Here is a 26610-nt window from a genome sequence, read left to right as displayed (position 1 = left end):
TAGGGTACCTGAATGTGTATAGAATGTGTGTGCACGTGTGCGGGTTGTGTGAATTTGTGTAGAGGGTGAGTGTGTGGGGGTAAGCACATGCATATGAAGCCAGGAGAGGACATTCAGTGTTGTGCTGTGTTACTCTGTTATTCCCTTGGGACGGGATCTCCCACTGGTCCTGGAGACAAAACTGGCATCCAGCAAACCCCAGTGATCCCCGTGTACCCACCTCTGACAGCAATGGAGTTAGCGCACAAGCTATTGAGGGCTGGGGATTTTTTGGTTTGGTTTTTGTTTTTTTGAGACAGAGTTTCTCTGTGTAGCCTTTGGCTGTCCTGGACTTGCTTTGTAGGCCAGGCTGGCCTTGAACTCACAGCGATCCGCCTGTCTATGCCTCCCAAATGCTGAGATTAAAGGTGTGCACCACCACGCCTGGCCTGAGGGCTGGGGATTTGAACGCAGGTCCTCAGGTTTATGCAGCAAGCTCTCTTTTCTACCAACTATCTTCCCAGGCCCAGTAAATGTACACACACAGTGTATGCCACAAGTACCCGGAGCAAGGTCCCAGTCAATTATACTAATTTTCTCTAGTGGAAATTCATATGTGTTTGGGTTATCTATTACAGTGTAACAAGTAGTCTGACCATCAGCAGCTTTAAAATGGGCATTTAAGCCAGGTGTGGTGGCACATGCCTTTAATCCCAGCATTTGGGCGGCAGAGCAGATGGATCACCGTGAGTTCGAGGCCAGCCTGGTCTATACTATGAGTCTAGGACAGCCAAGGCTAAACAGAGAAACCCTGTCTCAGGAAAAAGAAAGAAAGAAAGAAAAAAGGGCATTTAATTTGTTCAGGAAACTGTTGGCTATGAATTGCAGTCAGGCTTGGCAGGCAGGTTCTTCAATTCCCCGTAGGGTTGGAGGCATGCTCACAGCTGGGAGCTGGCCAGGCTAGGCTGTTCAAAAGGTGTCCCTCCCATACAAGCTACAGAGTTTCTCACTTGCTTTCCCATGGAGCTGGACTCTCTTTCAGCTGCTGTCTACCAAGAGAGGCAAAAGTGAAGTCCCTGACTAAAGCAACCTAAAGCAGGGAGGAATCACTGTGGCACAGTTCGGGGAGGGATACAGTCAGTCCGCCATGACAGGGAGGTACGGTGGCAGGAGCAGGAGGCAGCTGGCCACACGCGTATCCACAGGCATGAAGCAGAGATAAAAGTGGTGGCTTATCACTTGGCTTTCTCCTCTTTATTCTGTCCGAGTCCCCAACCCGAGGTTTGAGGCCGCCCACATTCAGGGTGAGTCTTCTCAGCTTCGTTAAATCTCCCTCAGACACACCCAGAATGTAGGCAGTGTCAGAGAAACACCTGTGGTCGGTCTCATGCTTAGTGCAGCACCATTCACAATAGCGAAGAGCTGACAACAACCCGGGTGCGCACCAACAGGTAACTGGGAAATGTGCCGGACACACAGTGGGAAGAATGAGCCTCGATCATGAGCTGTCATGCTGAAATGCTGTCATGCAGCACAGCATAGCCGCCACCGGAGGGGCAGTACATGACATAAGTCGGGCATCAGAGGTCAGACGCTGCATCCTCCCACTTAATGCAGAAGCTAAAGGGCACATCTCATGGAGGCTGAGAAGGGTATAGGGGAGGGGTGGAGAGCTGATGGCTGCATGGTATAGGAGTACAGCTGGCTAGGAGGAGTAATGTCTGATGTTCTGCATCACGGGAACTGTGATTGACAACAGTTAATTCAATATATTCGAGGAGTTAGGAATTTTGGATTTTTCCCATCAAAGAAGTAACAGCCTTCCAAGATGATATAGGCTGGTCACCTTGATCTGGTAATTGCACATCATATTGAAATGTCATACTGCAATATGTAACTATTTATAATCACTGTGTGCTGGTTAAAAATACAAATATAGTTAAAATTTTTCCTGAGGTTGTAGATATGGCTTAAGGCCCTAGGTTCAATCCCCAGCACTACAACAACAAATAACAATAAATAAATCTTATCAAGGTCTTGGTCTCAAGAAGAAGATGGACTCCTCAAAGTTTGTTCATTTTTTGTTTTGTTTTTCCGAGACAGGGTTTCTCTTGTGGTCCTGGATGTCCTGGACTCTCTTTGTAGACGAGGCTAGCCTCGAACTCACAGAGATCTGCCTGTCTCTGCTTCCCAGAATGCTGGAATTATTGTTTGTTTTTTTTTAAACAGGATCTCACTGTAGACCTGGCTAGCCTGAAAAGTATTATGTAGACCAGCCTGGTCTTGAACTCATAAAGATTCACCTGCCTTTGCCTCCTGAGAGCTAAGATTAAAGGTGTGGTTATCATACCTGGCTTTCCCAGGGTTATTATCTGCATTTAGAAGCTCAAAATTTATTTACCTAAGGGGTGGCATCCACTATTAGAGCACACAGCTTAGGTAACGAGATACAGTCTCTTCCCTGAAGGAATACATCAGCAAGAGAGTGGGATTCAACAGAGGTGGGTGGCACCTCACTAGGCTACAAATACGCCAGGGCCAACTTTGCTCAGGAGGAGGGTGGCAAGATCAGCCTGGGCTAGGGCACAGTTTCTTCCGGAAACAAATATTTACATTGCTTTCAAGGGTTGTTCAGATTCAGCTAAGCAAAGACTGCAGGATAGATGAGGGAATTATAGAAGAGACAGAGTCGGGCAAGCAGGAAGCTCTGGACTCTTGTTTTTGCTGATACAGCTAAAGGGAAATGCCTTCCATGTGAAAATCAGCGAGCCCTTCCTCCCTGCTCCTTCTCCTCCTCATTAAACATGACTCTTCAGCTGGGAGGGAGGTTTGAAGACATCCCATTGCCAGGAGTGGTAGTGCACACCTTTAATCCCAGCACTCAGGAGGCAGATCACTGTGAGTTCGAGGCCAGCCTGGTCTACAAAGTGAGTCCAGGACAGCCAAGGCTACCCAGAGAGACCCTATCTTGAAAAACCAAATAAATAAATTAAAAAAAAAAAAGACATCCCATTGCTGAACATTCTACTGTTGGAGATAGAGAATGGGATTTGGGGTGAGACTCAGCACACACACACACACACACACACACACACACACACACACACACACACACACCCTTCCCCTTGCATGTGGAAGTTCTAGGCTCAACTCTTAGCCCTGGGCATGGTGTCAGCCTTGAAATCCCATCACTTAGGAGGCAGCCGAGGCAGGAGGACGAACACTGCATGCACCACCCAGCATAGCTATGTACACAAACTAGCAGAAAATTAAACTAGCTATACACTTATATGATATAGACTTTTCCAATAAGTGAAGGGAGGGTACTGGCTGGGTTTTCCCACCAGGAGGCTTAGAGCAGATTAATGATGGCAGTATATTCAGGGAAGGTCAAGTTTTGCTGGCATACAACTTGCAAGGGCCTAGCAACCAAACACGGAAGCAGGACAAGTCACAAGCAGATGGTGACCCATGGGCGAACCATCTCCTAATAGGCCCAAGTGAGAAAGACGCTGGTTTCCAGAAAGAGGCCAGTTAACTTGGCAAGAACAGCAGGAGAAGCTACATAGACTAGGACCGGAAGTTCTTGGGGATGAAGCCGGAAGTTCCCCCAGAGCACAGCCGGAAGTTCACAGAACTGAAGGCATAGGAAGCACAGCAGAGCCAAGCTGGAGCTCCACAGAATGCAGTCAGAAGTTCCTCAGAACAACACCCCCAAAACACACCCAGCGCCTCAGACTGCAACCGGAAGTCCCACAGAACAGAACCAGAAGCTCTCTTGACTAAAGCTGGTGGTCTGCAGCTGCTTAAAACACCGTGCGCTTGTTTTCTGGGTCTCGCTGAACGTCATGGACCAGTCTTGAAACCTCTATTACTGGTGCTGCCAAGTCTAAGTTCTGCCAGGAGGAAGGACTTGAAACAAAGCTCAACTGGCAGTCCTGATGTCAACACCTTTTGCTCATTAATGTCCATTAGGCGCCCACGTTTGAATTCCTCCGTCTGAGGTGCTGGGTGAGCGGCACTGCCCTCCCAATGCTGGCTGAGGAAAAGGAGCTGCCCCCGCAAAGCTGAGCACACCCAAAGGAGAGGGGGAGGCACGCCTACCTGGCAGTCTGAAGCACACCAAAGGTTGGTCAGGAAAATTAGAAGCAGCAATTATCCTGTCACGTACCTTACCTGAAGGCTGTAGCCAAAGAACCTCTCAAAACAGGCAGTTTCCAGAGTGGAGTTTTGCCTATCAAGGACTTCTGCTTTGGGAATAATTAATTGGAGAGTTCTGTACCCTGGGCATAAACAACTATTGTTAATAGCTGTTTGCAAAGAGGTGATGAAGCTCAGGAATTTAAAGGTGGCGCACGCCTTTAATCCCAGCACTCGGGAGGCAGAGGCAGGTGGATCACTGTGAGTTTGAGGCCAGTCTGGTCTACAAAGTGAGTCCAGCACAGCCAAGGCTACACAGAGAAACCCTGTCTTGAAAAACCAAAAAAAGAAAAAGAAAAAAAGAAAAAAAAATCCTTATTCAGGAAGAAACAGACAGCACCAAAGGTGTGTGAAAGCTTGAGCCAGGCTCTCTTCCTGGGACTTTGCTGGGATGTTAAGCTAAGCCAGTTGGTGGCTAGCCAGTGAGCTTCCAGGGACCTAGCTATCTCTGCCTCCCATCTTGGGATGACAGGTGCCGCATCTGGCTTTTCACCTGGGCTCTGAGGATCAGAACACAGAGCTTCGTTCACAATTGCCTGGCAAGGACTTTACTGACGGAGCCATCTCCCTAGCCCTCCACCTTATACCCCCCCAACACACACCTTGCTTAAGGGCAACTAAGTGTTCCATGCCTGGTCTCCGTTTGGCTGCATTGGGAGGTAAGGAGAGGCTCTGGACCTGACTGGTACGGCCCTGCCCTGGTACCTGGTCACTATGATAGTGTTAGGCTAATTACTGGGTGACAAGCAGCTGGGTCCATCCCTTCCTTTGACCTGGAGTACGTGTAACCAGAGGAACCAGTTAGATCTCTCAGCACAGTCAGGGGGCAGACAGAGAGCAGGGGTACCCCTTGATTGAAGTCATGCGCTTCAAAGAAGTGGGTATACGGGTATCTTGTCTGCGGGGAGAATGGTGGAACGGCTGGCAGAGAGAAGAGCTGGTGCAGACTGTGCCCCCATGATTCCCAGACGGCTGTCACTCAGCAAGGCCTGGGGAGAGGCCGAGGTAGAGAGCAGCGGTGCCTTCCGCTAAACCGGAGGGCCGCGGAGTTTGCTGGATGAGTATTGAGGCAGGGCGTCACACGTGACTATTTCTGTTTACCTCCATCTCTAGAAATGGTCTGCTCCACATAGGGAGCGTTGGCTACACTGTGTGAGGCCAAGGGCAGTGGGCCTTTTGGGTTGCCTTATCCCCTGTATGCAGCAAAGATCTAGCTTTTTTCCTGTTCTGACCCACTCCTTCCTCTTCAAGAATGGATTATTTGTTTGTTTGTTTTTGGGTCAGGTTTTAACTCAGACAGCTTCCGAGTCACTATGTTGCAGAGGATGACCTTGAACTTCTGATCCTTATGCCTCTGTTTCCAGTATGCAGGGATGGGATAGGACAGAAAGGAAACATATCTTTTTTTTTTTTTTTAAAGATTTTTTTTGAGACAGGGTTTCTCTGCATAACAATCCTGGCTATCCTGGACTCGCTTTTGTAGACCAGACTGGCCTTGAACTCACAGCAATCTGCCTTCCTTTGCCTGCCGAGTGCTGGGATTAAATGTGTGCACCACCGCGCCTGGCAGAAAGCAATATCTTTTTGGTCATTTGTTTGTTTTTCGAGACAAGGTCTCTCTGTGTAGCATTAGCTGTCCTGGACTTGCTTTGTAGACCAGGCTAGCCTCGAACTCACAGTGATCCCCCTGCCTCTGCCTCCCGAGTGGGGAAGCAATATCTTTACACATAAATTTATCTAACTCTCAGAGAAATTCTGCAGAGTGGATGAGGTCGCCTATATCTGCAGTGAGGAATCTGAGACTCAGTAACTTGCCTGAGACTGCATCACTGGCTAGGTGGATGGACTGGATTTCAACACTCCTGCAGAGGTCTCTCTTTCACAATTCTGCAGCGACGCCTCCTGTAGAGAGTGACTCATTCCCGAGAGGCATTCCTACAACATCTGGCTCATGATTCATCGCCCTTTTATTACTTGCTCTTCTGAGCAACCTGGCCAGTTTGGTTCTTCTCATTCCATTTCATAGAAGAAGAAGAAGAGGGGGAAAAACCAACCAAAGAAAGAAACAAACCAAAACCCAAAGTGGGCACACAGCTAGATCTAGAAGTTGCAGAAACTCAAGGCGTCTGATTCTTCTGCAAAGGGAACTGGTCTGTAAACTTCTTCAAATTTGCCAAAATCAAAAACAAAAACCCCCAAAAACAAAACTTCTTCTTTTTTTTTTTTTTTTGTTTTTTGTTTTTTGAGATAGGGTTTCTCTATGTAGCCTTGGCTGTCCTGTACTCACTTTGTAGACCATGCTAGACTCAAACTCACAGCAGTCTGCCTGCCTCTGCCTCCCTGAGTGCTAGGATTACGGGCATATGCCTACATGCCCAGCCTGAGACAATACTTCTTGTGTGCTGGCTTTTAGAGTTTTTTTCCCCCTAGTAGTTTTTTTCCCCTGATGACGAGCTTAAACTCCTAATCATCTTTCCACTCTATAATTGCTGGGGTCACAGTGTGAACCACAGTGCTTTATTTGTGCGGGGGGTGGGGTGGGGTGGGGGGCCGGGGAAGCAAATCCAGGGCCTCATCTATCCTAGGCAAACACTCCACCTGCATCTCTAGCCCCTGGGTTGGCTTTTGAGAAGTATGTAGTTGTTCCCGGTTGTAAGTGATAGTCACGTGAGGCCCCGAGTCTGTGCGTTGGTCCTCTTCCAGAGACAAAGACCAAGTTCTCTTCAGCCTGTCACTCATAACTCAAGGGGGAGACTGGGGTACCCCCAATCCTAAGCCCTCTCTTCACCCACTCCCTATAGGAGACCAGCTCTCTCTGCTTCTGGTGTCTGGGGGACGTGGTGGTCAACAGCATTCTACTGCTACCTGTTTTCCTGGGTTGATGAAGACAGCTAGACAGAACTAGAATACATCTTAGGCCCCGCCCCAGGGTTTGTGGCTTTCACCCCCTGCCTGTCCCTCATCTATCAAAAGTGGCGTGTGCTCTGTAACCCTGTGGGCGAGAGAACAGCAAGAGCAGATGTCTGAGGATGGGGTCCTCACCTCTAGCCGCATGTGAGCATCACTGAGGAGCTTCAAGCCAACCTCAGAGATTTGTTCTTTGTAAAGTTATATTTATTTTGTCTGGTATGGTGACTTTGTGCCTTTAATCCCAGCACACAAGAGGCAGAGGCAGGTGGATCTCTATGACTTCTAGGTCAGCCTGGTCTACAGAGCGAGTCCTATGGCAGCTAGGCCAAATACATACAAGCAAGCAAAACACCCATACACATAAAAAAAATTTAAAAATAATGAAAAAAGACTTTGATCATTAAAACCTTTATTCTCAATATGGATTATAAACTAGCAGTTACCTGGAAGAAATAGAGAGAGTGTTGTATTCCGGTACACTGTGTTTTTGGGTGTGCATGCACATCTGTTGTTCCTCAGGCACCATGCACCTTGTTGTCTTCTCTCGGTGGCCTAGAGCTCACCAACTAGGCTAGGCTAGCCAGTAAGCCCCAGCGATCTCCTTAGCACAGGCTTACAGGCTCTCGACACCAAGCCTGGCTTTTTATGTAGTCTGGTAATCAAACTCAGGTCCTCATGCGTGCAAGGCAAACACTTTACCAAGCAAGCCATCATGACTTTTTTGTTTTCTTTTTAAAAATAATTTATTGTGTCAGGCAGTGGTGGTACACACCATTAATCCTAGAACTTGGGAGGCAGAGGAAGGCAGAACTCTGGAGTTTGAGACCAGCCTGGTCTACAGAATGAGTTCCAGGACAGCCAGGGTTACCCAGAGAAGCCCTGTCTCAAAACAAAAACAAACAAAATAAAAGCAACAACAAAGCAATGTGTGTGTGTGTATGTGTGTGTGTGTGTGAGAGAAAGGGGGACACACAGACAGTGAGGTATTTGGGGTATTTGGTGTGGAGGTCAGAGGACAACTTTGTGGAATGGGTTCTCTATTTCCACCTTATATGGGTTTCAGGGACCAAACTTGGGTTCTAGGCTTGCACAGCACCAGCTTCACCCTCTGTGCTGTCTCTGGAGCCCCCAGGAGGCTTTCTCCAATACGCAGGCAGCTCCCACTTGCAGAGCTTAATTGGTGTGGAGTATAATCCGGGGTGGAGTGGGGGGATGGAGTGGCCTTTTCAGGAGCTCCCAAGAGAACAGTGTGGTAGAAGCATTTGAGCGCCTTGGCGAAAAGGATCTTGCTGTCCCATCATTCTCAGCCAGTGCCTCAATTTCCCACCTCCCACCCTTTCTCCCAAACCGAGAGAGTCAACACTGAAAAACCCCAGTTCTGTGCAGCTGGTGAATTCCGAGAAAGCAATTATACTATTGTACAACTTGATTTAATTTAAGGAAGGTAAATATAGTTCCAGGCAAAATTACAACCTAACGAATCTGCTTGAATATTTACAAGAGTGGATATGCCTCTTTCCCTACCCTTTGGAGCCCTACACCTAGATAGTGGGATGGCTTTCTCTCTTCCCAGCCACTTTTCCAAGGAGACGAGAGGCTGAGGAAGTTATCAGGGTGATTCTGCCTTGGTGTCCATTTGTTACTGACTTACTGTCTCGGCCCACAGAGGTTTTTCCGTTTTACTTACGTCTCAGCCCCCAGGCTGCTCAGTTATGCTTTGCTCCACCTTGTGAGTGGCTAAGCTGCAGAGTGCTCTCCAGCTCGGCAGCCAGCCAGTGACTGGACTTCCAGACGCTCCCTGCTCCCTGATAGCGTCAGAGGAAATGGTTGCAGACTGCTGTGGGACAGCCGTCCTTTAGAGCCAGGCAGCCTTTGCTGCGAGAGGAAGTGCTTCAAAATTAGCCTTCTAGGAAAGGGGTCTGTGCTCTGCCCGTTGTGCCTTGTCTTCACACGAGGTCTAGCTTTTCAGTCACCTCCCCAACTCCCTCCCTTCCTCTTTCTAGGGAAAGAATCCCATTTCCTAACCATGGCGTGTGAAAACCAGAACTTTTACCTTGTAGGAGGCGGGCGGTTCCCAGCCATCAGGGACTGAGCACTGTGGTTGAGAGGACTTGCCAACCCCTCCCTAACCCCTGGGACAGCAGGTCACATTCACAGCCTCTCAGCTCCTGCTGAACCATGGTCTAAAGTTGCGGGAAGAACGCACATGTGGAGATGGTTTGGTGGACACCGAGGGTGCCACTTCTATCACAGAGCGCCACAATGGGAGGATGAGTCTGGGCCTATCTCTTGCTCCACATCTGGGTCCAGATGGGTTGAAGGCAGTGTGCGCATCCTCACCTCCCTTTGCCATATTGATTGATAGGACAGGAGGCTGGATGTGCTGGGATTGTTAAGTGGGGCAGTGGGACCCTCTAGGGAAGCTGGATTTCATATATGGTGGTTGGCTTACCACAGAGCGAGGATCCTAAGACAGCTAACCAGAAACAGAGCCTCTCTTCTTGCCGTAGGAGAGCTGGGATTACCAATGAGGACTCCCATGACTGGTTTTATGTGGGCTCTGGGGATTTGAACTTGGGTCCTCATGCTTGTGAGGCAAGCACTTTACTCACTCCCCTGTCTTAGATCCTAACTCAGCTCTTTATGGAGGAGAGATGATGTCAAACTGTGGAGGGGGAGGGAGGGGGTGACAGATAATGCTGGTAGCTGGGCCAGCTGTGCTTATGGTTGGGGAATTTCCAGGAACAAGGCCACGAGTTCCTCACTGAACATAAACATAGTTTATGGTCAACCTGACCTTGCCCAGATATTCTTTTATGCCAGCAACAAGCTGAGATGATGTGGCTGGTAGGCCTGAAACAAAATGGCTATAGTTATGCCAAAAGGAGCCGGCCTCAACAGGGCTGGGAGGGTAGCTCAGCTGGAGGACTGTTTGCTTGGCGTGTGCAAAGCCCTGGGTTCAGTCTCCTCTTCCGTAAACCTGGTGTGGCGGCTTATGCTTGTTTTCTTGGAGCTCAGGTGATAGAGGCAGAAAGACGCAAGGCTTAAATTAAGGCTTCCTGCCATCATAATGAGTTCAAGCCAGCCCGTGCTACATGAGACTCTGTCCCCAGAAGGAGAAAAATCTTGGAAGTAGCCTTTGGGGATGACAGGATCCAGCCTCACTTTCTGCTTCTTCATCCTGGCTTCTTCTTCCCTCACCCACAGGAGCAGCACATGGCATGAGGAAGATCAGAGAAATGCTCGATGGCCTCCCCGTCGGCTGAGCAGAGCCCGGTGAGTCTTCTGACCCGGAGTTAAGAGTGACTGTCGTTAGCATTACAGGAAACACAGGTGTGCTGCCCCATTGCTGTTGCTGCACGGTAAGCTAGACAAGGTGCAGTGTCTGAAAGCACGCTCGACTGTGTCAGGTTTTGTGGGTCGGGAGCTTGAGGAGGACTTAGCCAAGTGGTTCACCTGATCCTCGGGGTGTGAGCTGAGATTGCTCAGCAGGTTAAGTGGACTGGTCTGGGGGATCCAGGATGCCTGCAGCCTTGCCTGGTGCATTGGTGGTGATGGCGAGAAGGCTGGGTGTGCTGGGACTGTTGAGTGGGGGGGGGGGGGGTGGGACCTTCTAGGGAAGCTGGATTTCATATATGGTGGTTGGCTTACCACGGAGCAAGGATCCTAAGACAGCTAAGCAGAAGCAGCAGATCAGTGTCTTTTTGTATGAGCCTCTCTTCTTGCTGTAGGAGAGCTGGGATTACCAGTGAGGACTACCATGTCTGGTTTTATGTGGGCTCTGGGGATTTGAACTCGGGTCCTCATGCTTGTGAGGGAAGCACTTTACTCACTCCCCTGTCTTAGATCCTAACTCAGCTTCTTATGGAGGAGAGATGATGTCAAACTGTGGAGGGGAGGGAGGGGGTGAGGGTGAGGGGGTGACAGACAATGCTGAGGGAATCTTTAGAAGCAGTGAGGTGAGTAAAGCTGCCACCGCTGCCTTAGGCCCTGCCACTTAAGAGTGTTTATTACCTTTCAATAGTACAAAGCTGAGGGCTAGCCTTGAACACACAGGCCTTTGGGGGCCAACCAAAATCCAAATGCAGTAGCCACCCTGAGTGACTCTTCTTACTGAGGCCAGTGTCCCAGCATCCCAGCCCAAGGCCCAGCCGTGAGTAATGTGGTTTCTGGTTCAGGCCCCAGGAGGGAGGACAGGTAGCAGTCATGCTCACCGATGCTATTTGCATTCCTACGGGCGATCTGGTAATGATTGATTTACCATTGATCATGCGCAGGACTCAAACCTTCCAAATCTAAGAGGAAAAAAAAAAACCAAACAAAAAAACAAAAAACCGAACAAGTCAGTAGCTTCAGGAGGTCCCTGGAACTGACCAGATTTGCTAGGATTTGCTAAGCATAAAAAAACAGTAAGGACCGCTGAGAGAAATAAGCTGCCTAAGGAGGCTCAGACCAGACCAGCTGCCTGACAGACACAGTCTTCAACCTGCTGAGTGGCCTGTGTAGGTTGTACAGTGAGCTCCAGGGTTCTGGAGCTCATAAATTGTCACCTGTGCTGAGGTGGGCCTTGGTGGTACAGCTGTCTTTTGAATTATTTCTTCTCCTGTAAGTCTTTACCATATTCCTTTTTTAAAAGAAAAGATTTGTTTGTTATGTTCTACCTGCATATGTGCCTGCCCGCCAGAAGAGGGCATCAGATCTCATTATAGATGCTTGTGAGCCTCCATGTGGTTGCTGGGAATTGAACTCATGACCTTCGGAAGAACAGACAGTGTTCTTAACCTCCAAGCCCCACTCATATTCCTTTAAGTGACTCCTCATCCATACTCCTTTAAGTAACCCCAATACACATCCCTAGTTCACTAAGTTGGACTTCGCTGGTACCTTTATTTTAGTCATGTGTTCCTGTCTCCCCAGAATAGTGCCACATATCCTAAGCATGTGCTACCACAGCTGGCTTTAGGCCTATTTCTTAAAAGTTTCCACTGTCCATGAATACAAAGCTGAGGACTAAACCATTCACGAAATTCTGGGGGGACAGTCACGATGTAAAGTAGTAGAGGCCATTTGCAGACACTGTGGTTGCTTCTTCTAGGCAAGCCCCATTAGATGCTGGTGTCTCACTGCGAATACAGACCTCTGGAGGAGCAGTCAGTGCCCTTAACCACTGAGCCATCTCTCCAGCCCCCCAGTGTTGTTATTACCCAGACATTTTTTTATTAGCATGCCACGTATACATAAATAAATCCATCTTAAGCAAAACTAGGACCATGCCATGCTTTGTATTTTGTGGCTTTTCCTACCAGTACAACTGTGATTTTATCGTCCTGTTGGTAAATACTTGTTACACTATTTTAAACTTGAATTAGGTTATTCCATGATATGTTTTGAGGGGTCTGGAGGGCATCCCTGAAATCAATCAGGGGTACTTGCTGCCAGGCCTGACTATCTGAGTTTGACCTCTGGGACCCCCAGAGATGCGGGAGGAAAGAATCCATTTCTACATGTCATCCTTTCATCTCCACCTGAGTACTGTGGCTTGTGTGCTCACACACAGACATACACACAGACACACTTAATTTGAAAACCTTTATTTTTTTAAGAGCTGGAAAGATAGGGCTTGAGGGTTAAAAGTACATACTGCTTAAGCTGGGTATAGTGGTGCATGCCTTTAATCCCAGCACTCCAGAGGCAGAGGCAGGCAGATCTCTGTGAGTTCAAGGCCAACCTGGTCTACACAGTGAGTTCCAGGGCAGTCATGGCTGTGTAGAGAGACCCTATCTCAAAAGATGGGTTTAAAAAGATGTGGTTGGGGGTGGGGGCTGGTGGTGGGGGTGGGGGTGGTTGTGGCCGCGTACGCCTTTAATCTCACCACTCAGGAGTCAGAGGCAAGTGGATGGATGTTAGTTCTAGGCTAGCCCCATCTATAAAGTGAGTCCAGGATAGCCAAGGCTACACAGAGAAACCCTGTCATGAAAAACAAAGAACAAAACCCAAAAAAAGATGTTTCATAGGTTCTTCAGAAAAATCCTTAGTTTTTGGCCTGGAAATATCTAAGCAATAAAGTTGAAGGTGGCTTGGCTTTGCATGCTGTAATGAGGCGTGCACTCACATATAGCTTGTGCTACTTGTTGTCCCGGAGCGGGGTAAAATAGGTTCACTAAGTCACCTGGACCTTTAGAGAGAACTATGTGTCAAGTTCATTCTCTAAGACAGACAAGCATGTATAGTTATCTGCTGTAGGGAGATTAAAGTTTTGGTTTGGTTTGGTTTTTTGGAGGCAGGGTTTCTCTGTGTAGCTGTGGCTATCCTGGACTCACTCTGTAGACCAAGCTGGCCTTGAACTCACAGAGATCCGAGGGCCTCTGCCTCCCAAGTAGTGGGATTAAAGGCGTGAGTCACCACACCCGGTTTGAGATTAAAGTTTTTTGTTTTTTTAAAAATTTATGTATTTATTATGTATACAGTGCTCTGCCTGCGTGTGTGCCTGCAGGTCTCATTATAGGCGGTTGTGAGCCACCATGTGGTTGCTGGGAATTGAACTCAGGACCTTTGGAGGAGCAGCCATCTCTCCAGCCCCAGAGATTAAAGTTTTTAATAGTCTTGGAAATGGCAGTGAGTTAAAGATTTGGACTGAAGCTTTCCAATAATCACCCATGAGAGCTGGCTTAGTGACCTTTGGTATTAAGTGAGTGCATCTATAATACGCTTGTTCCAAGAACAAATTACCTTGACCCTTCTTCATGTGACCTAGTGCTAATCTAACCTTCAGCAGTTGTACTGGACAACTGGTGGGGCATGCCTGGGATCCAGACTCAGGAGATGGAGGCCAACGTGAGGACACAGGAGGCTCCCTCCCACCCCGTCAAAAAAGAGCTTTCATATAGTTACCATTTTAACAACAGTTCTTTACTTGTTAAAAAATGTAGTTGATGTGTGTGTGTGTGTGTGTGTGTGTGTGTGTGCACATGCTCATGTGTGTCCTACACTTGCAGTGGTCAGAGGACAACTTGTAAGACTCAGTTCTGTCCTTTACCAGGTGGGTTCTCGAGCTCTAATTCAGGATCCAGGCTTGGTGGCCTGGTGAGCCCTGGCACCTGGTGTTTACTAAATTCAGGTTTTAACATATGGGATCTGAACCAGTAATTTTAATTTCAGCTATTTTTTTTTTCCAGCCAGTATTTCTCCCTGTTTGTTCCTGTAACACGTCCTATCAGCTCACATTAGAGGCAGGCATGATCTGAGTCTATGTGGTTAGTCTAGGTGTTTTAATAAACAGAGTCCCTTCTGAGTCTCACAGTGTTCCTGCCTTGGGGATAAATTACTTGGGCACCTAATTATCATGTAAATCACACAGGTTTTAGATGTCACCCTCTTGGATTGGTTGTTTCCTGAGGAATGGAGTCCTGTGGTTCATTCTCTCCCCGCCCCCCTCCCTCTTCCTCCCATTCCCTCCCTCCCTCCCTCCCTCCCTCCCTCCCCCCCTCCCTCCCCCCCCCTCTCTCTCTGTCTCTCTCTCTCTCTGTCTCTCTCTCTCTGTCTCTCCCTCTCTCTCTCTCTCTCTCTCTCTCTCTCTCTCTCTCTCTCTCTCATCTCTATGGCCTCTACTCACACTCAGCAACCTCTACTTCTCATTGAGATGTATTGGTTAAGCTCACTATGTAGCCCAGGCTGAAATCAGACTTTCAGAGATGCTCCCTCGTCTGCCTCCAGAGTGCTGGGACTGCGGGCCTGTGCCACACTGAGTTAGTCCTGGTCTTAATATTGTGCTAGCTACCATGGTGTTTTTGAACCTATTGGCTAAGTAGTAACTGACTGTTAGTGTGGTAGAAAACATACGTGGCTTTCACTGAAGACGTCTGTATGGCTCAGTGATAGATTTACTGTAAGCAGGAAAACGAAGGAGGAAGGGTGGTTTTGACCCAAAGCCCAGAGTGTCTCAGATCCTGCAAGGACCCCGACTCACTTTCCTGAACAGGACTGGTGCTGCAAACCCAAGGCCTTCTAGTCTTTATGGTGAATCCTTGTGCTGGAAGTGTAAAGTTACTTACGTGGTGTGACTCGCCTTTGGCTATAAAATGGTGTGCTTGGTCTTAAAAACTTAACCATGGTTCTTTGTGGAATTACAGTAACTATTTAAGGTTTGTGTTTGCTTGTTTTGTGTTTTTCAAGACAGGGTTTCTCTGTGTAGCCTTGGCTGTTCTGGATTTTCTTTTGGAAAACCAAAAGAAAAAGAAAAAAAAAAAAAGAAAAGAAAGAAAGAAAAAGGAAGTGTTAGAGCTGCTGGCAACAGAATAGACTTTCTCACTGACATCAAAGAACGTTCAGGAATATTTCCTTATGTAATGGTGATCCTGTAACAGTTTAAGGAAACGTTGCTATGAATACTTTTGCCCTCAAACTCATAGAAGCAGTATAACTCTTGCAAGACATCACATCACTAAAAATACAAAAAGACACAGTGAAATGCTTGTGAGGCAGGCACGAAGCCTCAGCTTTGGTTCGTAGCACTGGTGGAGCCTGGTGCTGCTTGCCAGCTCTGGGAGGTGGAGGTGGGAAGGCTAGGAGTTCAAGGTCATCTTCAGTCAAAATAGTGAGGCCAGCCTGAGCTACCCAGCCTCTGCCTCAAAAATAAGGTAAAATAATCACCATATTTTAAATTTTAAATAGGATTAAAAAAAAAAAAGAAATGACTCAGTATTCTAGATAAGTGTATATTGTTCATGGACATAAAACACCAAACACAAAGGTACTTTCATTTCCTCATTTCATTTGTGGCATATAAATCACAGCTAAAGAGATGGCTCAGCGGTTAAGAGCACTGTCTGCTTTTCCAGAGATCCTGAGTTCAATTCCCAGCAACCACGTGGTGCTCACAATCATTTATGCTGGGATCTGATGCCCTCTTCTGGTGTGTAGCAGTACATGAAAACAGAGAACTCATATACATAAAATAAATAAATAAATATTTAAAAGAATCATGTTCAGTCATAATCCATTGATCCAATTGTTGTTGTATTTTTGTTTGTTTGTTTAGTTTTTGTTGTTTTTAAGACAAAGTTTCATTGTATAGCCCACATCTCACTAAATAGATTAAACTGCATTTGAACTCACGTAGATTGCCTGTTTCTGCCTCTGAGTGTTAGAATTAAAGGAATAAACCATCACACCTGGCCTGCCCACCCTCCCTTCTGGCTGCCCATCCTTCCTCCCTTCCTTCCTCCTTTTCTTTTTGTTTTTTGTTTTTTGTGTAGCCTTGGCTGTCCTAGACTCACTCTGTAGACCATGCTGTCCTCGAACTCACAAAGATCCGCCTGCCTCTGCCTCCCAGAGTGCTGGGATCACAGGTGTGTGCCACCACAGCCAGCCAATATCACTCCTTTTTAGAGCAGCAGGGTTTTGGTTTTTGTTTTGTTTGTTTGTTTTTCTAAAAAAAATCCTGCTATAAATATGACCAGGATTAAGAATTCTTTATACACAAATGAAAGTATTCTATAGTCAACATGGTGTGTGTGAGCATGGTATGTGTAAACATGGTGTGCATGAGCATGATGTGTGTGACCATGGTGTTCGTGAACATGGTGTGTGTGAACATAACATGGTGTACAGACCCGAGGATTACTCTATGCGTCATTCTTCAGGAACCATCATCTTGTTTCTTAAGACTTGTCTCACTGGCCTGGAACTCACCAAGCAGGCTAGGCCGGCTGGCACAGGTGCAGCCCCAGAGATGCACCTACCTCTGCCTCCCTAGCACTGGGATTACAAACACGCACCAGCACACTCAGCCTTTTGATGTAGGTTCTGGGGATCGACCTCAGGCCCTTAGGCTTGAACGCCAAGCACTTCACTATCTGGTCTATCTCCACAGCCCATGAGTTTTAGGTAGACACTGGGTGCCACATCGCGAGCCTGAGTAGATGCCAAGCCAACGTGTTTGATGAGCCCCGTGTTGGTTTGTGTGCTGCGCCGTCCTAGTTTATATCAGTAGAATTTAGAATAGCAAAAGATATTGGTGGTATTGACAGGTGAATCACATTCATACTTAGTGGTAATAAGACTGAAAACAAGATTTAAAAAAAAAGTATTGTTTAAATTCATCACTTCCCTCAGAACATTGCTTCCAATGGGCAATGGGTAGCATCTGTAGTAATCATAGGAAGTCGTATGTCAGTACCTTAGCAGTAACATAAAAGCCTGCCCCGGGCCAGTTACATCAGTTCCTGAAGACACTGGGTTCTTCTTTATGTAGGGTTATCATACGTCATATACCACTTCCTTCTCTCTTGAAGTTGCAGGTAGCAAATCAAAGAAAGTAAATGTGATAATGTGTGTATTACCGGAAGTGTTCTAGTAACTAAAAATGTGCTTTGGGGCTTGGGGAACATAATCACAGTATATCTTAAGAAACCACAGTTACCAGAGACATGTGTCAAAATCTTTGCAAAGTCAAAAATCTCAAAGAGGAGCTGGGTAGTCGCCTTGAATCCCAGCCATCGGGAGGCAGAGGCAGGTGGATCTCTGAGTTGGAGGCCAGCCTGGTCTACATAGCCAGTTCCAGGACAGCCAGGGCTACACAGGGAAACCCTGTCTCAAAAAACAAACAAACAAACAAACAAACAAACAAATTCTTTAAGAGGATTGGAGAGATGGCTCTGTAGGTAAGAGTGCTTGGTGTGCAAGCAGGAGGACCTGAGGTTCAGTAAAAGGAGTGTGGCTGTGTGCACTCTGTACCGCTGGGAGGTGTTGTGGAGACGGGCGCACTGTTGGGGCTTGCTGGCTGCCCACCCAGCTCCAGGCTCAGGGCGAGACCTTGTCTCCAGGGAATGCTGTGGAGATGGATGGAGCAGGACACCTGATGCCTCCTCTGGTCTTTGTGTGAGAGCATACATCACATGCTGCACAAACATACGGAATCTTTTTTTTTTTTTTTCCTTTTTGGTGTTTTTGAGACAGGGTTTCTCTGTGTTAGCCTTGGTTGTCCTGGACTCACTTTGTAGACCAAGCTGGCCTCAAACTCACATCGATCCACCTGCTTCTGCCTCCCGAGGGCTGGGATTAAAGGTTGAAGCCATTTCCTAATGGAGATTCTTTGATAGTCATTATCTTCTTTGAGGTAGGCTGGGGGTGCTGCCAGGAGCTGACATGTCTTGTTGTTAAAGAATCCTTAAAATAATAAAAACATCTGTAAATGCCATATTCTGTAGGTCTCTGAGGTTTGTGAAGGCCATCTACCTATCTATTTATATTTGCATAGTGTTTAGTCATATCTATCTATCTATCTATCTATCTATCTATCTATGTGTAGTAAATCTGAAAAGGCAAATGTTGCTTCTTTTAGGTATTTACTGTCTACTTAACCTAGGATGCATATTTCTGTAATAAACTAGACTGGTACCTGACAAGACCATGAATCTGACTAAAGATTAACTTGTATTTTTTAAAACTATCCTAAACAGTTTGTATTAGCATCTTTTAAAAGTATGAGAAGTAAACCTTGGGTTTATAAATGAGGTGCATGGGTACAACACCTCGTATGCGTTGAAACATATAGATACACATGTGTATCACAAGTAACTTTACATTTGTATCAATGCACCAAGTCTTATGCCAATGAAAACCTTACATCTGTATCAATATACCATAGTCCAGAACAATGGAAACAAGAAGAACCTTATTGGAGAATAGTAACTAAAATTCCAAGTTGAAAAGTAGATTCAAAGCTGGGTGTGGTGGTGCACACCTGCAATCCCAACACTGGGCGGGGTGGTGGTGGTGAGGCAGCCAGTCTACAGAGTGAGTTCAGAGAAACCCTGTCTGGAAAAACAGAGAGAGAGAGAGAGAGACACAGAGAGAGGGTGGGAGAGAGAGAGAGAGAGAGAGAGAGAGAGAGAGAGAGAGAGAGAGAGAGAGAGAGAGAAAAGAAGAAGAAGAAGAAGAAGAAGAAGAAGAAGAAGAAGAAGAAGAAGAAGAAGAAAATGTAGATTCAGTAATCTACTTTTTTGTCTTATTATTCCTGTAAGAAATCCCTATATACCCCCCCAACTTTTTTTGGTTTTTTAAGATAAGGTTTCTCTGTGTAGCCTTAGCTGCCCTGGACTTGCTTTGTAGACCAGGTGCTGGAATTAAAGGCATGCACCACCACTGCCTGGCTTTCCTCTTTCTTTCTTTTTAGCCCATTTCTCCTTACCTAAGAAAGAAAGATAGAGAAAAGGAAAGAGAGAAATCCCCGAGTATAAGTTTTTTATACCTTGTTTTCTCTTTGAATAAAGCAATTATAACTTATAACCAACCCCTAAATGACAACAAACGTTCATCACCTATGGAAATACCAAAACCACAGGGAAACCAAAACAACCAAAAGACAGAGAGAGAGAGAGAGAGAGAGAGAGAGAGAGAGAAAGAAGAAGAAGAAGAAGAAGAAGAAGAAGAAGAAGAAGAAGAAGAAGAAGAAGAAAGCTAGCTGTAGCATTTGCTGCCCAGTCTCATCTTAGCTAGCTATTTTGAAGTTGATCTGGGTGCAGATAGTTGAGATAATACCTATTGAGGCAGTCTGTGAGGCTGAATCATCTGGGCTAAGACTGGATCATCTGGGCTACTTGTCTTCTTTGGTGTCTGGTCCTTTTTCTTCAGATGTTTCACTTGCCCACTGGTCTCTGGGTTCCTTAGTTGGATTTTTCTTTTTAAAGATTTATTTATTTATTGTGTATACAGTGCTTTGCCTGCATGTGCACCTGCAGGCCAGAAGAGGGCATTAGGTCACATAATAGATGCTTGTGAACCACCATGTGGTTGCTGGGAATTTAACTCAGGACCTCTGGAAGAGCAATCAGTGCTCTTTTTTTTTTTTTTTAAGATTTATTTATTTATTATTATGAATACAGTGCTCTGTCTGCATGTACACCTGTAGGCCAGAAGAGGGCATCAGATCATATTGAGGATGGTTGTGAGCCTCCATGTGGTTGCTGGGAATTGAACTCAGGACCTCTGGAGGAGCAGTCAGTGCTTTTAACCTCTGAGCCATCTCTCCAGCTCCCTAGTTCTGTGTTTTTATTTTCCTGGAAAGATAAAAGTAAAACCCTGTCCCAACTCTAATTTTGGGGGGTCCTTTTTTTGGCAGGTTATATCTTTTCTAGGGGAAAATGGGTTTGGGGCAATAGAAAAAGTACTGTCTCTCAATTGAAATTTTAAAAGTTCTTTTGAAAATTTGAAACTAAATATATCTTTATGTGTATTTATTTTTAGATCATAAAGGACATTCACTTTGAATTTCAGCCTGCCTTTTACAAGTGGCTTTTAAATTTAAATCATTGTAATTCTTTTGTGTCTGCCTCTCACTTGTTAGGATCAAAGGTGTATGCCTCCCAAGTTCTGGGATTAAAGGAGTGAACCACCACACATGGACCTAAGTTTTTCTCTGCTTGGAAATTGCTATGTATCAGGCTGGCCTTGAACTCATAGATCTGCATGCTTCTGACTCCTGTGTGTTGGGATTAAATGCATATGTCTCCCATGTGCTAGGATTAAAGGTGTGAACTATCACCACCCTGTTCACTGCAACTCTAGAATTCAGAAAACAAATACTTCATAGAGATTGCCTGTCTCTGCTGAGATTAAAGGCACTCTCAATTTTTTTTTCAATCTTAGCTCCAAATTACTCTAACTCTTAGAGATTTAGTAAACAAGATTGAACTGTAGTAACCCTTTGAGGTTACCTAAGATGTTTTAGATCAGGGGCGGGAGAGGTGGCTCAATGGTTAAGAGCACTGTTTGCTCTCCCAGAGGCCCTGAGTTCGATTCCCAGCAACTACATGGCTCACAACTATTTATACTGGGATCTGATGCCCTCTTCTGGTATGCAGGTGTACATGCAGATAGAGCATTTACATACATACATACATACATACATACATCTAAAAAAAATCAAATCTGTAAACTGTGTTTTCAATACTTGTTGAAATTATCTTTATAAAATTGTCTTTGTTTCTTGTAGCTTAGTTCTTAACCCGGCTATCACATACGCAATTGAAACTCTTTTATAGTACAAGGCTTCACAACACAATCTGAACAGTTTAAGTCTGTTCTTAACTGTTTAGGCTGTTTTGTCTTACTCCCAACAAACATCCCAGCAAACATCCCTTGCACTTTGCAGCTTTCCTCAGCTCCAGCTCTTTACTCCTCATCTTCCTTGGACCTCTCCTAGTGGCCTCCTCCTCCCACTTCTCCCCCTGACTCCTCCTCCCCCGGCTGGCAGGAAGTCCCGCCCTATTCTCTCCCCTGCTCATTGATTGGCTGTAAGCTGCTTTATTGACATAACAGGAGGATAATTGGGGAGCAGAGTTTACACAACATTTAGACAGAAAAATCATAATTTAAACAGCACAATAACTCTATGCCTACAAATACTAAACAATAAAATTATTCTTTTTATTTAAGAAGAAAACTCAAAAGCGGATGTCCAAGATGGTGTGGGCCATAAGGCAACATACAGTCTATCATTCTAACATGGAATTAAGACATGTTGTTTGGGCAGGGCGTGGTGGCGCACGCCATTAATCCCAGCACTTGGGAGGCAGAGGCTGGCGGATCGCTGTGAGTTTGAGGCCAGCCTGGTCTACAGAGTGAGCCAAGGCTGTCCTAGTCTCGGAAAAAAAAAAAAAGACATGTGGTTTAAGAAAGACCATTTTTCATTTCATGTCAGTAAGGCAAGTGTTCCTTTGGTACTCCCTACCGAAGCTGTTCTGTCCTGAGTACATCCAGAGCAATGTTGTTTTTGACGACAGGCGTTGAATCTTTTATTTGCTCTGGATGACTTTCTCCTATGCAGACAGGGAACAATTGAATGGAATTTGATGTTGGTGGCAGGAGGCCCCCTTGGGCATTTCCCGATGGCAAAGGGTCACCTCACCCGTCCCTTGTTGATCTGCACTATTAGTCCAACGCCAGCCTTTCCCACACCTTCTGCACATGCCAGAAGGCTAAGGTCTTCTTTTTGGATTATCTCTAGAAAAACCATTGCCTGCAATCCCTTTAAATGGCCTAGCTTACCACAGTTAAAACATCTGCCATTCTTAATTTTCCAGAACTTCTAGAAATCACTTCTCCTATCAGATTAGTATTATAAACATGAGATCCAGTATCAGCCGTACCTCTAATCCACTCATCTATTGGTGCTGATCTTGCCTCTAAAGGTCTAATCCCTCTTATGCATTCTAAATGAGCATTTTCAAAAGCCAAAAATTCAATTAGTATCTTTCTGACATCTGACTCTGATACTATTTTTTTGTTTGTTTGTTTGCTTTGAGACAGGCTTTCTCTGTGTTAGCCTCGGCTGTCCTGGACTTTGTAGACCAGGCTGGCCTTGAACTCACATAGATCTGCCTGTCTCTGCCTCCCAAGTGCTGGGATTAAAGGTGTGCGCCACCACCACCCAGCATGGCGTCTCTTCACAGTGACAGAACACTGACTTTAAGACCCCAAGCAATATGGTACAAGCCTTTGTCAGTTAGCAAATTGACCTTCACCTAGCAGCTGATTCTGGGAAATATCAATACCTCTGGCCTCATTTTGTTGTTCCATGCCATTCACTTCCTCTTTCCACCAGGATTGCCATTGTAACTGAGGACCAGGTTCCAATACTGCCGTTGCCAAATCTTTCCAGGCTCGGGGGATAATCCTGTTTTGAGCTGCCCATGAATTTAGAGTCTGCTTCACATAGGGTGAATGCATGCCATAGGAGATGATTGATTCCTAAATCTCCTCAAATCTAATATGTTTATAGGATGCCACTTAATGTCATTATAACCTTGGGGGTGCCTGTCGTCTCCTGGCAGGTATTGTATAGTAACAGGATAAACTAAGGTTGGTTTTCTAACAGTCTTGGGCTGCCCCCTTTCGGTTTCATCATGCAGTGGTGTGGTAGGCTCTTGTCTAAGATCCTTTGTGTCTGAGATTTTTTTTTCTTTTCTCATTTATGCATTTTTTTAAGGCTTGTCTAAATTCCTTCATCTGCATCTGAGTATTTTTCTTATTCTTGTTTTTAAGTCTCTCTAATTTTTCTTCTGTAGCTTGTATCTTATCAATCCCCTTTTTCCTTTAATTGAGTGCAGAAAGCCACTGTGGCTATTAAGAATAAAGTATAAAATTCCAAATGATAATAATCATAATCAGATATTGAGTCCAATTCAGTTAAGTTATTTAGCTTTTTATTTTCTGCTTCTAGTTTCAAGCCGTCTCTAGATGGCTCTAGCAGCACTAAACCGGATCCTAAAGCCATCTATTATGGTACTTCCTATCCTTAGCTCTGTCCTTGAGGACTTTCCAGATGACTGACCAAATCTGCTGGGTTCTGTTTGTCCAAAGCTGGAGTGATGTCTCTGTCTGTGAGGTCTTGCCACTCTTTGGAATGCCAAAATGTTGCTATAAAAAAAGAAAATCCCAACCAAAAAAAAAAGAAAAAGAAAAAAGAAAAAAGAAAATCCCAAATTTTTTGATTTTACCAATATAAACCTGCTAACTTAGAGAAGCAGGGAAAGCACCCGGTGACCTATCTACTCAGCTCACATCCTAAAGGAAAAAGGCAAAAACTAAAAGCCCAAGACTAAAAGCTTACTAGCCCACCCAGCCCAGGAGTAAAAGCCCAAAACCCAAAGCTAAAGCTAAAAACCAAAAGCTCAGAGCTAAAAGTTCCAAAAGCCAAAAGGCCAAAACCCAAAAGCCCAAGGCCAAAAGCTTGCTAGCTCAACTGACAACGCTAGAGGAAAATGCCAAAAGCTAAAAGCCAAAAAGTTCTTTATTCTTCATGCTGTCTTAAACAACCTTCAATTCAAAGTCCCTCCTTTCTACTTAATCCCTGTCAGCTGGTTTCTTGCTCTGCCTCTTGACCTAGGGTTAACTTTAATAAATCCTGTGTATAGAAAGCTCTTGGATTAAAAGTGTGTGTTAGGGCTAAGCCACACCACAACCGCCTGTTTACAATAAATAAAAAACTCTTGGATTAAATGTGTGTGTAAAGGCTGAATTATACCAAACAAGAAACAGGTTTTTACAGTTCACAATCTCTGGGCTCATAATAGGATCAAATATTCTGCAGCATGAACTTTTAGTTTTTTCAAGACAGGGTCTCTCTTTGTAGCCTTGGCTGTCCTGGACTCACTTTGTAGACCAGGCTGGCCTCGAACTCATAGAGATCTGCCTGCCTCTGCCTCCCGAGTGCTGGGATTAAAGGTGTGCGCTACCACTACTGCATGGCAACATGGACTTCTTTTATTTACCGAAAATATTTGTAACCCTGAGTACCACACTGTTGCTAATGCATATTGATATGCTGGACACACCCTTGGGATACTATTTCTAATATTCCTTTTTCATCTCCCTCTGTTCTCCATCCTTAAAGGTAAAGTAGAATAAAAGAAACAGCCTGGGTGATGGCGATGTAGTTCAGTTGGTAATGTGCTTATCTTGTGTGCATAAGCCTGAGCCCTGGCATCACTAACCCAGGCATAGTGGCATCTGCTTATAATCCTAGCACCTGGGAGGTGGAAATAGAAAGATCAGGAATTAAAAGTCATCCTCAGTTTCATAATGAGTTTGAGCAACCTGGGCTACTTGAAACCCTGTTTCAGAAAGAAGAGAAGGATGAGGAAAAACAAAAACTGGGCCGCATGGGTTTATAATAACAAAAATACAGAGAGTGATGTCACCATGGCTGATGACTGGTGCTTTCTCATGCTGTGCCCAGTTGTCCTCCCACCAGCAGTGTTGGGCTCTGCCCCGGCGTAGCAACCACAGAATCTCAGAAACCATCTTCCCGGCATTTTGATAGGCTTATGCTCCTTTGACCAAATCAGTCAAGAGGCCAAGATGCTCATATAAGCCAAGTAGGATGAGAGCTGTCCCATCCAATGCGCAGGGCCAAAACAAAGGGAGAAGCTTGCGGCTTGAATGAGAACGGTCCCCTAGGCTCATCTATATGATTGCTTAGACACCAGGGAACAGAACCGTTTGAAAGGATTAGAAGGATTAGCGAGTGTAGCATTGTTGGAGTAGGTGTGGCCTCGTTGCAGGGTTTGAGGTCCCAGAAGCCCACGCCCAGGCCCAGTTTCTCTTTTTCTGCTTGTGGACCAGGACGTAGTTCTTTGCTATTTCTCCGGCGCCCTGCCTGCCACCATGCTCCCTGCCATGTTGATAATAGAGTAGGGCCTCGGAAACTGGAGACCAGCCCTCAGTCAAATGCTTTTTTTTTCTAAGAGTTGCTGGTCATGGTTCTCTTTGTAGGAATAAAGCAGTGACTATGACAGAGGGCAAATAGATGCTGAGCAGTATGTATGTATGTATGTATGTATGTATGTATGTATGTATTTGAGACAAGATTTGACTAAGTAGCCCTGGCTGACTGTAAGTCATTATGTAGACCAGGCTGGCCTGAAACTCATGGAGATCTGCCTGCTTCTGCCTCCCAGGTGCTGGGATTAGAAGTGTTTATCAATATGCCCAGACATACTTGGCTTTCTTTTAATTTTTTTTTTTGGGGGGGTTGGTTTTTTTTGAGGCAGGGTTTCTCTGTATAGCCTTGGCTGTGCTGGAACTCACCCTGTAGATCTGACTGGCCTTAAACTCACAGAGATCTGCCTGCTTCTGCCTCCTGAGTGCTGGGATTAAAGGAGTGTGCCACCGCCGCTGCCGCCGCCACCACCACCACCACCACCACCACCGCCACCACCACCACCGCCGCCGCCGCCGCCGCCGCCACCACCGCCACCACCACCACCACCGGGCATAGTTGGGTTTTCAAAGCGGTTGATGAGATAAAGGTAGATGTGGTGACCGCCACTGCAGAGTTTCTGAAGATGGGGACACCGTAGTCTTACGCATTTGGAAATGAGAGTCTAGAAGTATAACGTGCCAGTGCCTGAGGATGACAGAACCTGCCTTCTTCCTTATTAATGACTGTGACGGCTGTCCTTCGTTGTCAACTTGACTGCATCTGGAATTAACTAAAACCCAAGTGGCTGGGCAAGTGGCAGGGTACACCTGTGAGGGATTTCCTTTTCTTTCTTTCTTTCTTTCTTTTTTCAAGACATGCTATCTCTGTGTTAGTCTTGGCTGTCCTAGACTTGTAGAGCCTGCTTTGTAGACCAGGCTAGCCTTGAACTCACAGCGATCTGCCTGCCTCTGTCTCCCCAGTGCTGGAATTAAAGGCGTGTGCCATGGGATTTTTTTTTTCTTAATTAAATCTTTTGAGGTGGGCAGACACACCTCTAATCTGGGCCGCACCCTCTCCTGGCACCGTGTAGAAGGACATGGAGGAAGAAGTGCTTGCTCTTTGCCTGCTTGCCCTCCTCTTGCTAGCACATCCATTCCTTCACTGGCGTCACAGCCTGCTTCTTCGGGATTCTGGTGTGTACTGAATTCATCCAGGCTCAGGGGCTGAACAACTCCTGGATTCTCAGACCCTCCATTGGTAGACAGACAGCCATTGTTGGACCAGCTGGACCACAGTCTATCAGCCATTCTAATACG

General features: G+C 45.9%; 1 long non-coding RNA gene across 1 annotated transcript; it reads left to right on the top strand.

Annotated features, from left to right (window-relative positions):
• Nucleotides 1-313: 313 nt before the first annotated feature.
• On the top strand, nucleotides 314-25744 carry LOC311581964. The gene is made up of 3 exons (XR_014773965.1): nucleotides 314-1430; nucleotides 10297-10365; nucleotides 25712-25744. It is a non-coding gene; the product is annotated as an uncharacterized lncRNA (long non-coding RNA).
• Nucleotides 25745-26610: the final 866 nt, after the last annotated feature.

This window comes from Acomys minous (genome assembly GCF_964271855.1).
Source record: "Acomys minous genome assembly, chromosome: 13".
In the NCBI taxonomy this organism is placed as follows: domain Eukaryota; kingdom Metazoa; phylum Chordata; class Mammalia; order Rodentia; family Muridae; genus Acomys; species Acomys minous.
Note: the sequence above shows the minus strand (reverse complement) of the source record. Positions and strands in the feature narration are given on the sequence as shown.